General features: G+C 42.3%; 1 long non-coding RNA gene across 1 annotated transcript in view; it reads left to right on the forward strand.

Annotated features, from left to right (window-relative positions):
* The window catches only part of LOC145862414 (uncharacterized), a 51,283-nt gene extending 37,489 nt beyond the window's left edge, over positions 1 to 13,794 (forward strand). The window contains exon 2 of the long non-coding RNA XR_014381850.1: positions 12,281 to 13,794. This is a non-coding gene — a long non-coding RNA (uncharacterized LOC145862414). The remainder of the gene's footprint in view (positions 1 to 12,280) is intronic.
* Positions 13,795 to 14,374: the final 580 nt, after the last annotated feature.

The following is a 14,374-nucleotide window of genomic DNA, read 5'->3' on the forward strand; positions in this document are numbered from 1 at the left end:
GGCCAGTCCATAGCATCAATGCCTTCCTCTTGCAGGAACTGCTGACACACTCCAGCCACATGAGGTCTAGCATTGTCTTGCATTAGGAGGAACCCACAGCCAACCGCCCCAGCATATGGTCTCACAAGGTGTCTGAGGATCTCATCTCGGTACCTAATGGCAGTCAGGCTACCTCTGGCGAGCACATGGAGGGCTGTGCAGCCCCCCAAAGAAATGCCACCACACACCATGACTGACCCACCGCCAAACCGGTCATGCTGGAGGATGTTGCAGGCAGCAGAACGTTCTCCACGGCGTCTCCAGACTCTGTCACGTCTGTCACGTGCACAGTGTGAACCTGCTTTCATCTGTGAAGAGCACAGGGCGCCAGTGGCGAATTTGCCAATCTTGGTGTTCTCTGGCAAATGCCAAACGTCCTGCACGGTGTTGGGCTGTAAGCACAACCCCCACCTGTGGACGTCGGGCCCGCATACCACCCTCATGGAGTCTGTTTCTGACCGTTTGAGCAGACACATGCACATTTGTGGCCTGCTGGAGGTCATTTTGCAGGGCTCTGGCAGTGCTTCTCCTGCTCCTCCTTGCACAAAGGCGGAGGTAGCGGTCCTGCTGCTGGGTTGTTGCCCTCCTACGGCCTCCTCCACGTCTCCTGATGTACTGGCTTGTCTCCTAGTAGCGCCTCCATGCTCTGGACACTACACTGACAGACACAGCAAACCTTCTTGCCACAGCTCGCATTGATGTGCCATCCTGGATGAGCTGCACTACCTGAGCCACTTGTGTGGGTTGTAGACTCCATCGCATGCTACCACTAGAGTGAAAGCACCGCCAGCATTCAAAAGTGACCAAAACATCAGCCAGGAAGCATAGGAACTGAGAAGTGGTCTGTGGTCCCCACCTGCAGAACCACTCCTTTATTGGGGGTGTCTTGCTAATACCTATAATTTCCACCTGTTGTCTATTCCATTTGCACAACAGCATGTGTAATTTATTGTCAATCAGTGTTGCTTCCTAAGTGGACAGTTTGATTTCACAGAAGTGTGATTGACTTGGAGTTACATTGTGTTGTTTAAGTGTTCCCTTTATTTTTTTGAGCAGTGTATATCACCTATTGGAAAGACACCACAAAGAAATCTAAGTAAACTTCAATGCTATTTGGCTCTAAACAGACAGTACATGGTGTCAGACTATCTGACCACTGTGACTGATAAAAAAACTGAGAAACACACTGACTAGGTACAGACTCAGTGAGCACAGCCTGGCTATAGAGACTGGTCATCACAGGCATCACACTCTGCCCCCGGGGAGAGGTAGAGACAGAGCGGCATTTCCTATTACACTGTGACAAGTATTCAGACCTAAGAGAATTTTTCTTTCCCAAAATGATAATTCAGTACAAAGAATTTGAAACTATAAAATATGTTGAAAAAAATGTCTTTTTTTTTGTGAAAAAGCCAAAATGTGCAGGCAGCTAAATGTGTGTGCTCCTGCCACAACCTGAAGGAGGGTCATTGAAAACTGCAATGTCAATAAAATTTCCCGTTTTGTTTTGGCTTTCAGATCATGTCATGTGGCTTCTCAGTCAATATTGTTGCAGTTGCTGTTCATGGTAATCCCATTTCCATTACTACTACCACTATTATTATTGAAGCCTTATTGCTGTTAGTCCCAACTTTTTTGAATATGTATACTACGACAATATAACTAATTTAACTTGCCATGACAATAAAGCCTACTGAACTGAATTGAGTAGAAAGAGATAGATAGATAGAGAAGAAAGTGTAGAGAGAGAGAGCACTGGCATCTTCCACAATATTTGAAACCAAGGACTGATTACCCTAATCCACAAAAGTAGAGACAAATTTGACCCCAATAACTACCGTGGGATATGTGTCAACAGCAACCTTGGGAAAATCCTCTGCATTATCAGTAACAGCAGACTTGTTCTTTTGCTCAGTGAAAACAATGTACTGAGCAAATGTCAAATTGGCTATTTACCAAATTACTGTTCGACAGACCACATATTCACCCTGCACACCCTAATTGACAAACAAACAAACCAAAACAAAAGCAAAGTCTTCTCATGCTTTGTTGACTTAAAAAAAGCTTTTGACTCAATTTGGCATGATGGTCTGCTATACAAATTGATGGAAAGTGGTTGATAGAAATTGATGGAAAAACATACAACATTATCAAATCTATGTACACAAACAACAAGTGTATGGCTAAAGTTGGCAAAAACACACACGTCTTTCCAAAGGGCCTTGGTGTGAGACAGGGATGCAGCTTAAGCCCCACCCTCTTCAACTTATATATCAACGAATTGGTGAGGGCACTAGAACAGTCTGCAGCACCCGGCCTCATCCTACTAGAATCTGAAGTCAAATGTCTGCTGTTTGCTGATGAACTGGAGCTTCTGTCCCCAAGCAATGAGGGCCTACAGCAGCACCTAGATCTTCTGCACAAATTGGTGCCCTGATAGCACAGATCTGGGCCCTGACAGTAAATCTCAGTACGACAAAAATAATGGTGTTCCAAGAAAGGTCCAGTTGCCAGGACCACGAATACAAATTCCATCTAGACACCGTTAGCCTAGAGCACACAAAAAAACATCAGAGCCACAGGTCACTTACACAAAGCTGTGAATGATCAGAGAGACAAGGCAAGAAGGGCCTTCTATGCCATCAAAAGGAACATAAAATGTGACATACCAATTAGGATCTGGCTAAGAATACTTGAATCAGTTATAGAACCCATTGCCCTTTATGGTTGTCAGGTCTGGGGTCTGCTCACCAATCAAGAATTCACAAAATGGGACACACACCAAAGTGTATGCAGAATTTTTCAAAAATGTCCTCTGTGTTCAACGTAAAACACCAAATAATCCATGCAGAATTAGGCCGATACCCGCTAATTATCAAAATCCAGAAAAGAGCTGTTAAATTCTACAACCACCTAAAAGGAAACAATTACCAAACCTTCCATAACAAAGCAATCACCTACAGAGAAATTAACCTGGAGAAGAGCCCCCTAAGCAAGCTGGTCCTGGGGCTCTGTTTACAAACACAAACAGACAGACCCCACAGAGCCCCAGGACAACAACACAGTTAGACCCAATCAAATCATGAGAAAACAAAAAGATTATTACTTGACACATTGGAAAGAATTTACAAAATAACTGAGCAAACTAGAATGCTATTTGGCCCTAAACAGAGAGCACACTGTGGCAGAATAGCTGACCACTGTGACGGACCCAAAATTAAGGAAATCTTTGACTATGTGCAGACTCATTGAACATAAAATTGCTATTGAGAAAGGCCGCCGAAGGCAGACCTGGCTCTCAAGAGAAGACAGGCTATGTGCACACTGCCCACAAAATGAGGTAGAAACTGAGCTGCACTTCCTAAAGTCCTGCAAAATGTATGACCATATTAGAGACACATATTTCCCTCAGATTACACAGACCCACAAAGAACTTTAAAAAAATCAAATTTTGACAAACTCCCATGTCTATTGGGTGAAATACCACAGTGTGTCACGCCCTGATCTGTTTCACCTATCTTTGTGCTTGTCTCCACCCCCCTCCAGGTGTTGCCCATCTTCCCCATTATCCCCTGTGTACTTAGACCTGGGTTTTCTGTTTGTCTGTTGCCAGTTCGTCTTGTTTGTCAAGCTTACCAGCGTTCGTCCTGTCAGCCACCTGTCTTTTTCCCGTCCTCCTGGTTTTTGACCCTTGACTGTCCTGACCTTGTACCCACCTCCCTGACCACTCTGTCCCTGATCCTGCCTGCCGTCCTTTACCTTTGTCCCACCTCTGGATTATTTACCTCTGCCTACTCTGAGCCTGCCTGCTGTCCGGTACCTTTGCTCCACCTCTGGATTACTGAACTCTGCCTGTCCCTGACCCTGAGCCAGCCTGCCTTGACCTGTCGTTTGCCTGCCCCTGGTGTTACAATAAACATTGTTACTTCACACGGTCTGCATTTGGATATCAACTTGATTCCTCATACAGTGTGCCATCAAAGCAGCATGATTTCTGACCTGTTGCCACAAGAAAAGGGCAACCATTGACGAACAAACAAAATTGTAAATATAACCCATATTCATGTTTATTTATTTTCCCATTTGTACTTTAACTATTTGTACATTACAACACTGTATATAGACATAATATGACATTTGAAATGTCTTTATACTTTTGTGAGTGTAAAGTTTACTGTTCATTATTATTTTTATTTTTTTTTCACTTTTTTTATTACATATTTCACTTGCTTTGGCAATGTACACATATGTTTCCCATGCCGATAAAGCCCCTTAAATTGGAATTGAATTGAAATTGCATTGATATATGAGAGCGAGTGAACACCATTGTAAATACCACACATTTATGTTTATTTATTTTCCCTTTTGTACTTTAACTATTTGCACATCGTTACAACACTGTACATAGACACATTTCAAATGTCATATTATGGCTATTCCTTTCAAACTTGAGTGTTAAGTTTTTGATTATTTATTTCAGTTTTGTTTATACACTGTAATCTATTCCACTTACTTTGGCAATGTTAACATATGTTCCCCATGCCAATAAAGTCCATTGAATTGGAAAGAGAGCGAGAGCAAAACATCAAAGAGAAGGGTGTGAGAGAAAAAGACAGCTTCAGAGGGTGGGAGAAAGGTGAAAGCTGTAAGTGCCTAATACATGTCTGCCTTTAGAAGAGTGACAGAGGCTGTTAGCATCAGTGTGGTGACAAGGCAGAGTGTGTGTGTGTGCTTGCATGCGTTGGTGTGTGTCTGTGCGTGTGTGTGTACGTACCACAGCTCCAGCCCGTCTTCTAGCAGGTAGACGTGTGGTAGTTGCGATACATCTGTTGATCGCAGGAAGCAGGAACGGATACAGGTTCTTACTTTCCATCCCCAGACCCTGTGATGACATCAGCACAAACCACATGAGGGGGTAAATATTATGGCCATGTTGCAGGCTAACCTCTACATTGTAGACGTCGGCCAAAACTCACAACGCCTAGGTAGGTGTTGAACATATCAGCTAAACACATAACACAAGAGACCAGCAAAGTGATTCAAAAGGTGTCGCAGTAGAAGGAACAATGTAATTTAGTGGGCAAAACTTGGCACTTTCACACTAATTAGTAGGGAAAAATGCAAGAGACTTCAATGACAAACTTTTCTGGTAGTTGGGGTGAGCTTGGTATGGGGTTTGGATTTCTCACGTGTTTAATCATTGTTAAAAAGAGGTTTGGTCTAAATTGGATATTGGGAACTATGGTTATTGAATATTATATTAATCCGATACATTGAAATGGCCAATTTGGGTGCAATCAAATTTTCTTTCAACAAAATAATGTTGCATTAATGCTTATCTTCTCTGTTTCTAACGACAGAAACCATTTCAGAACCATCTGAGATGATGGGTGTCGAAGTCCTCCTAGTGCTTTTTGAGGTGGAACAACTCTGGAGTTTTATAACCATGAATGTCTCTAAATGACCTAACTTTCAATGCAGATTACGTGCTGGCCTTTCTCTCTGGTCTGGAGAGACACTTATGAGTTCACACAGAGGACAGAACAGAAGGAAGCATTCGGCCTCCCTTGTTTAAAAGAAATGTATAAAATAATAGCCAATCAACATTGAGCTAAACTGAGTGAGCTCAGCTAAAAATGGTCCTGGCACGCCACAAAAAAAGTGGCAAAGGAAGCCAGTTTGGATTTGGCTTCAGACTAATCATATCACAAGCCAAAAGTTGTTACTGACAGAAAAAACTTGAATTGTTGCATCTCATTGTGTTGTTGTCCACGGTGGCTAGCTAGCTAGCTAAAATGTTCCCTTTCCTAAATTAGCCATCGATGGAGATAGAGATTTGTGCTTGTGGTTTTACTTAATTCTCCGTACCGGCTTTTCTGATCCAATCATAAATTCATACATTGTGCCCTTGGCCCGAGAAGATGGAAGTTAAACATGTAGCTAGATGTCGTATGCTAATGTTAACTAGCTTGCCTGGCGTATCATTGTCCATGAAAGGAAGTTATGCTAGTGGGCAAGTATTTTAGACATGTAGCCTAGTTATGAAAGCAAAAACAGTCGCACACTCCATATGTATAACCTCCCAGTAATTTATTGGGTAAAAAAACAGCAATGTTCGGTATCACTGTGCCTTCTTCAGGGTAATGTCATTAATGCTTGAAACAGGTTATGTAGACAAACAGTTCAATTAGTAAAACCAATGACAATAGTGAGGGGTGTGTCGTAATTTCTAGGTTGATCAGAATGAATAGAGCGAAACTGTTAAAAGACAATAGCCCACAGCATATTGAATATAGTAAGCCATTGTTATCATTAGCATTAGCATAACATTAGCGTCAACATACATTGTTTCATTTAATTTCACATACAGTATATATTTAAATATTTCTGTCACGTCCTGACCAGTAATAGGGGTTATTTGTTATGGTAGTTTGGTCAGGACGTGGCAGGGGGTATTTGTTTTATGTGGTTCGGGCTGGTTGTGTTAGTAGTAGGGTGTTTGATTTATTATTCCGGGTTTTGGGCACTGTTCTATGTTAATGTATTTCTATGTTCAGTCTAGTCATTTGTATTTCTATGCTTAGTTAATTGGGGGTTGGACTCAATTGGAGGCAGGTGTTTTCTCGTCGCCTCTGATTGAGGGTCCTATAAATAGGTACGTGTTTGTTTTAGTATTTTGTGGGAGATTATGCTGTGTATAGCTTTGTGCCTTACTGGCCTGTTATTAGTCGTTGTGTTTTTTTTTGTGTACGTGTTTGTTTTGGTTTACCTTCTTTGTCCATTTAATAAAAGAAGATGAGTGCACATATTCCTGCTGCGTTTTGGTCCACTCTACCCTACGACAACCGTGACAATTTCCAATTTAATTAAATGTTTTTGTTACATGTAGTCTCTTGGTTCTACCATAATGCATAATAAGCTACCTCAACAGAGGGAACATATTGGGTGTACACTGATAAGCCGTAGAAAGAATATATTCATTCATCAGACCTGTTCACAGAAAGTATAATTGGTCATAAGAAGGGCCTGAGATCTAAGTCAATATTCAGACCACTAGGGGTCAATGTTTTTAGAAAGGATATCTAGTAAACCTCCCTTTGTAGTAGAAGGATCTCGATGTTACCTCCTTTCCTTGGTAGAGCAACGTGCTCAATGCCTGTGTATTTGAGGGAGGAGATTGGATGGTTAGCTTCACCAAAGTCAGATGCTACTGGATAGTCAATGTTCTTACACCTGATTGAGCTGCAGTGTTCAGCTATGCGTTGTTTTAATTGTCTTTTTGTTTGTCCTACATTGGCTTTTCCACATGAACATGTGATGAGATAGATTACTCCCTTGGTCTTGCATGAGATGATGCCCCTAACAGGGATTTTTCAAGCTGTATGTGGGTGTCTGAAGAAGGATGTTTTTATAGTGATATTGCACTGTGCGCATGAGGAACATTTGTAGTTCCCATTTGGAATGGGTGTCAAGAGTGTCTGAGTGGGCTCAGGGGGCAGTTCAAATCTCACCAAGCTATCTCCAATATTGTGACCACGCTTATAGACCACCAGTGGGGATTCCTTGAAGAGGTGTGCAATTTTTTTGTCTGATTGCAGAATATGCCAGTGCTTTTTCAGGATTGCTTTCATTTTCTCCGAACACTTGGTGTACTTAGTGTTTTTCTTTATTCTTTTGGTTTTTAGTAATTCCTCTCTTGGTTTTTGAGATATTTTCATCATTGCAGCATTAAGACTTTTGTCCTTGTAGCCTCCCATTTGAATGTATCTGTCATTTTCTTAGCATTGCTGTCAACATCTGACTGGTGGCCACAGATTGGTTTAACCCTGCATTAATGGCTATATGGTAGACCATTCCTGAGAGAAAAGGGGAAGCACAGTATCCGCACATAGCAAGGTATTGCGGCCTGTGTGCTTTGTGTATAAGTCTGTATGTAATGCATCATTCTCTTTGATGATCCATAAGTCCAGATAATTATTATTCTTTGAATTTTAGATATTCAGAGCTCTCATTTACAGAGGTTATAATTCATTTAGTTCCTTGCTGACTTCCTTCCTAGAGCACGAAGACATAATCTATGTATCTCTTCCATGGAAGGATTTTAGAAAGTGTCTCTGTTTTGTAAATGAGTGCTTCCTCAAATTGTCCCACATACAGGTTCACATAGTTGGGGGCAAAGGGGGAGCCCATGGCTACACCCCAAATTTGAAGGAAAAAGTCTGACAAAGATGAAGTAGTTATTGGATAACATCAGTTCAGTGAGTTGCACGGGTAGGGTCTCTCTGCTGAAGGAAGCGTTGCAGCGCCTGCAAGCCTCCAGTGTGTGGGATGTTAGTGTACAAGCTCTCCACATCAAAAGTGGCCAGCAGGGTGTCCTCTGGGATCCTTCCTAAGCCCTCTATCAATGAGATCATGTGACTAGTGTCTGACATAATATGGAAGATTCTCAACCATCGGTTTAATGTGGTGGTCTAGAAACTTAGGAATGTTGGACGTCACAGAGTCAATTGCTGATACAATGGGTCTAACTGGGGAGGAGACACTTGTTTGTGTAATTTAGCAACTGTATAACATTTGGTATCTTAGGTAATTTCACACATAAAAAATGCACATTCTTTTTTGTTGATTTGTCCTGATTCCAAATAGCTTTCCACTGTGGATGTGATATTATGCTGGAATTCTTGGGTAGGGTCATGATTCAGTTTGTGATAGAAGTCACCTTTAGATAGTTGTCGGTTGTTGTAGATATTTGTTTTGTATACAAATTGTATACACATGAGAATTGAGAATTGAAGGATCTGATTGTAAGTCCTTAAGAGCCATTCTCTCTTCTCTACTCTGGTTATCATAGGATTTGTGTTTCTGTTTGCCTTTCAGTAGGTCACCTACATCATTTTCAACAATCCTGCAGAAGCTTTCTATGGATGCATTGCCTAGGACAACAAAAACTAAAAGTGTGTACTGTATGACAGAGTCATAGACCATTTAGGCAACATGAAAGGAGAGGATGACAATGTCGTTTCTCTACAAGTAGGGTGAGTCAACATGTGTTTCTACTTGCACGCACACATATACAGAAATCAGTACCATGGACAGCCACATCAAATTTAGATTATGTTGGTTGGACGAAATAGTTTTTGGTATCTTTTAGTCACTGTATTAGACTAAGCAGAGGTGAGATGATGTGGAAATGTTGAAATGGTACTGGAATAGTGGCGGCAGCTCCTATTTTCTTTGTGACTTGAGGTTACTCTCCGTGGTTCTAAATCAATAGTTGTTTAGTAGTCCAAAAAGGTCGTAAACATTACCTTGCTTGACTGTTTGTTACATGCAATATGTTTTGTGGACTTGGTTTTGTAATGAAACAAATGTGTGGTTGAATTTATTCTGCCACTGTGTCTTCTTATTGCCTAGCCTTAGGCCTATATATCGCAGTGTCAAGGCATATGAACTAACGGGTTATCAAACAACGCAAACAATGCTTTTTTTTCTGGATTGGCTTCTCCAGTGATTTTACCCTCGCACCGCTACTGTGAGCGATGACTGTGATTTCCAACAGCTCAACTCAGTTCACATACTCTGGACCAGACTACTTCTGTTTGTCTGTCAGTCAGTTCAAACACTCAGAAGAGACCAGGAGACCGTGTGGGTTTTGTTTATTTATGTATTATGTGTTAGTTAGTTAGTTTGCCATTTCTGGGATGACGTGGACACATCGGCAGCTGGTAGAGAGACATAGTCCCACACAGTTACACGCAACACACACACGATAAGCTTATCAAGGCTGCATGGTTATTTACTAACATAAGCGCACCCGTTGTAACTGCAGCCGTTAATGCAGTAAAGATTGGATGATGTTTTGGAGACTGGTACAGATGTGCCTCCTCGCAACGTTAAAATCAGCTTTCAAACAAGCCTACTCAGTGGCTGAGTCTACCAAGAGAAATGGAGAATTCACAACCCATCCCCAGTTCATCTGGTGGGCGGAGATACCTGAGTATGAACATCGACTGTCGCAACATGAATGGAAAAAATTAAAGACTCATGAGAGAGCCTTCAGAAAAAGCTTAGACGCCAAACTGATCAAGGAGAAAAATTACTTTGTCTCCTCCTTGACATCCAGCTATTCTGAATGGAGCTTTCTACAGGGACGACATATTTTCTGCAAAACATCGGGACGGGAGACCCTTTGGTGCTCCACTCCTGAAATAAGTGGTACGGTTCCTGAAAAAGTTCCCTACACGCGAGGATTGCCCATCGGAGGTGACTGTGACCTCCCTCACTGACTGGATCAAGGCGCAGCTGCGCTTTATTCTGGATACCATTCAACCATCACTCGGTGGCAATGCGAAAGAGGACAGAGAAAGTGCATTCGGAAAGTATTCAGAACCCTTGACTTTTTCCACATTTTTATTTTAAGTCTGGTACAACCAGACTTTTTCCCAGATATGTTTTGACTTCCCTACCAAACAAAAAGGCAAATGGATCAGATGGTTTCACTTACGAGACTTCAAAGGCCACAAGGCCCCAGTCCTCCCATGCATTCAGGTAGATCTTCAATGCCTGTCTGATTAATGGAAAGGTACCTGGTATCATGGAAGGGTGCTCTTATCAACAGAATACCCACAAAATATCATGTTCCAGATGATCCATCTACATGGAGCGACATCTCCCTCTTGCCCTCTGTCTGTAACGTGTTCATGAAATGCTTGCTCGCCAGCATACCTCCATGGCTTGTAGATACAGACATTCTCTCTCCCAAACAAAGGCATATATAGTCAGACAGGGCATGAATGAGCATGTTTTCTACCTAAAAACTGGAATTGATGTATTCAAGCATGAGTACACAACGTTTTACACTGTTTCTGGACATTAGAGATGCCTTTGGTACTTTATCACATGACTTGAGGAAATACAACTGCCTAAGCCTTATGTGGACATTATATCTGATGCATACAAAGGCTCTTTCCTCCAAGATATTTGTGGGAAGCAGCTGACTGAGCCATCCCACTCAGGGTTGGCATAAAAACCAGCTGCCCATGGAGTGCTGTTAACTTCGTCTTGGCCATCAACCAGTGGCTGAAATGGCTATCTATGCCAGTGTGCCCCAGCCCATGCGCGGTCACTGAACCCAGTACAGGGGTATGCTGATGATTTTCAGATCTCCTCCAGAGAGCAGAATATTATCAAAGACATGCACTCTTGCACAGATTACTTTTTGTAAATGGTCTGGGCTGGAAGTGAAAGACACAAAATATGCAGTGTTCTATGAAAGACATAAGCCCCCAACATTTACACTAACGAATAAACCAATCTGTGTTTACTCTCATCACAAAACATATACTTATCTTGGACATAAGTTTAATGTTGCTGGCGAGTGGGTGGGAACAATTGAAGGAGCTCGTCCATGAGTATTAAACCAGACTTGATATGATTGACATTTCCACTCTGCCTGTGGTCATGGAGCTAGAATCTGTGAGAGAGGTGGCACTAGCAAAGATTAAGCATTTGCTTGCAAATGTGCATATCCCACAGAAGGTTCTGAGGGAAATGAATAACACAACTGTTCAAGTGCTGAGAAAGTGGCAATGCTTAAACACTTAAACCACACGTGACGTTGTCTTCCTGAGCCAAAGAGAGGGGGGTTTAGGTGTCCCGAATATTGACTGGGTTTACACTGCTACCAGACTGACTCACCGATTGAACATGCTAAACAGTGATGATGTAACACTTAAGGGGTTAGTCAGAGCCTCCGTCCTTCTGGATGTGTTTTCCTGTGTGCCAAATATGCCAGATATTGTTGTTGTTGGGGGAGGCCAGGGGGAGGTGCTCATTTTGGAAGTGGGCTGCTCATTTGACAGCTACATGGAGCAGGCTTTTGCTGAGAAGCTGCTTAAATACAAGCCCCTCGTGGTGCGCTTGGACAGCCTCGGGTGTAGCTGCAAGCTGGTGGTGCTGATATTCGGCAGTCTCGGCCACGTACACAGGCTTGCAGTGCGTGGCCTCCAGATTGCGGGCCTGACAAAAACTAGGGCAAAGCAATTGGTGGGTACAGGAGGTGCTTTCTATACTCTTGAGTGCCATGCGTCCAGGGACCTTTGAAATGTTTGGATCCTTTTTTTGTACATTTGATTGGTGGATTCAAAAAAAGTATTTAAAATGTGTGTGTGTGTTTGTGTGTGTATGCGTGTGTGTGCGTGTGTGTGTGCATGTGTGTATGTGTGTGTCTTACCTGTACCAGCCTTAAACAACAGCAGAGGGAGGTACTGGACCAGACAGCCTTAAACAACAGCAGAGGGAGGTACTGGACCAGACAGCCTTAAACAACAGCAGAGGGAGGTACTGGACCAGACAGCCTTAAACAACAGCAGAGGGAGGTACTGGACCAGACAGCCTTAAACAACAGCAGAGGGGGGTACTGGACCAGACAGCCTTAAACAACAACAGAGGGAGGTACTGGACCAGACACCCTTAAACAACAGCAGAGGGAGGTACTGGACCAGACAGCCTTAAACAACAGCAGAGGGAGGTACTGGACCAGACAGCCTTAAACAACAGCAGAGGGAGGTACTGGACCAGACAGCCTTAAACAACAGCAGAGGGAGGTACTGGACCAGACAGCCTTAAACAACAGCAGAGGGAGGTACTGGACCAGACAGCCTTAAACAATAGCAGAGGGAGGTACTGGACCAGACAGCCTTAAACAATAGCAGAGGCAAGTACCGGACCAGACAGCCTACACATTAAACAACAACAAACACAGACAGCCTTAAACAACAGCAGAGGGAGGTACTGGACCAGACAGCCTTAAACAACAGCAGAGGCAGGTACTGGACCAGACAGCCTTAAACAATAGCAGAGGGAGGTACTGGACCAGACAGCCTTAAACAATAGCAGAGGCAAGTACCGGACCAGACAGCCTACACATTAAACAACAACAAACACCAAAGCATACAATTTTATAGAAACACGAAGGTGTTTATACAGTTGAAATATGTAAGCCCAAATGAAGGTCCAGGAACAAGTTGAACTAGTTGGGTCATAGACAAGTGGTGCGCGGGTCAGCTGTCAGTTCACCTATACCTGCTCACAATTGCTAATATCCCATATGCACCATCCTGATTTTACATGATGAAGTGAAAATATGAGGCCTGCACCCGACCCTAACCTGCTAATATAGAAAATGTACTGTATTAGCTACAGTCAGAGACAGCGCAACGTTTTTTGACAGGGGGTACAGGATTTTTTTTGCCTGATTTAGATATGTTTCTGCTTATAATTTCCAACATATTGATAGGATATTTGTTAGACAACCTTGATACATGCAGCATCTCTTCTATAATTATGTTGCCCTAGAATACTAAATAAACCCTTGCTCACCAGCATAATGTCAGAAATCAACAGAATGAATGCTTTAATCTAGTTGACATTGGTCCAGTTCTCTGTCATCTCTGTTTCTTTCAAGGAGCAAAGACATTTAAGGACCAAGGAGAAATTGCAATAACTCTCCCTCCAAAAACAGGAAAGTGCAAAATGTCCAAATTACATCAGTTTGGCCGGTTGTAAGGAAATAAAAGCTGTGAAAACAACCAAACATGTTTCTGATAACATTTCAGTTTGGCTTGGATGTATATTTCATGTGGTTGTAGTAATATCAGCTTTTATTATGCTGGTAAAGACAGCACTGCTACTGACGGTATCTAACTGTGGATTCATTCTCTCAAGATGCTGAAATAATAAATCATATTTCTCCTCTCTGGTTCCCTAGTCAAAATGTTGTCTGCATTTGGTGTATCATTTTACTGCAGGATTTAATATTAAGGTTATGTGAGAGGTTCTAGACCTACAGTCAGTGTCCAGATTTCAGTTTCCATTTAAACCATCTGAACAGTAGGCTACAGTTCCCTTGACATGCCATAGGCCTATTTGAAATCCCCTTCTTGTCGAATTTGTATTGCGCCTCGCAATTATTACACTCTGCTATCTTCCTCTTTTACAAATTCACCAAATCTTTCCTAAACATTACTTTTCTGTCCCTCTCTTTTCTTTTTTTCAAATCTCCATATCGCAGCTTCCTCTTATTGAATTAAACTCCGACTTTGGATCAACGTTAATCTGCCCGTTCTCAAAAGCATTTGGCGATTGGTGCGTAGGCTATTTGGCATGTGTACAAGTTAGGCCCTAAAGAAAAATGAGTAAATATCCAATTATCCACCACTTCCCTATAAGCACACACTCATACTTTAGAGCTGGAAGTTAATCAACCAATAAACACACACACACACTTTCTCCCCCAATCCATTTCCCTCTTTCCCCCTTTCCCTCTCATTTTCTA

The sequence above is a fragment of the Salmo salar genome, chromosome 20, assembly GCF_965601325.2.
Source record: "Salmo salar chromosome 20, fSalSal1, whole genome shotgun sequence".
Taxonomy (NCBI): Eukaryota; Metazoa; Chordata; class Actinopteri; order Salmoniformes; family Salmonidae; genus Salmo; species Salmo salar.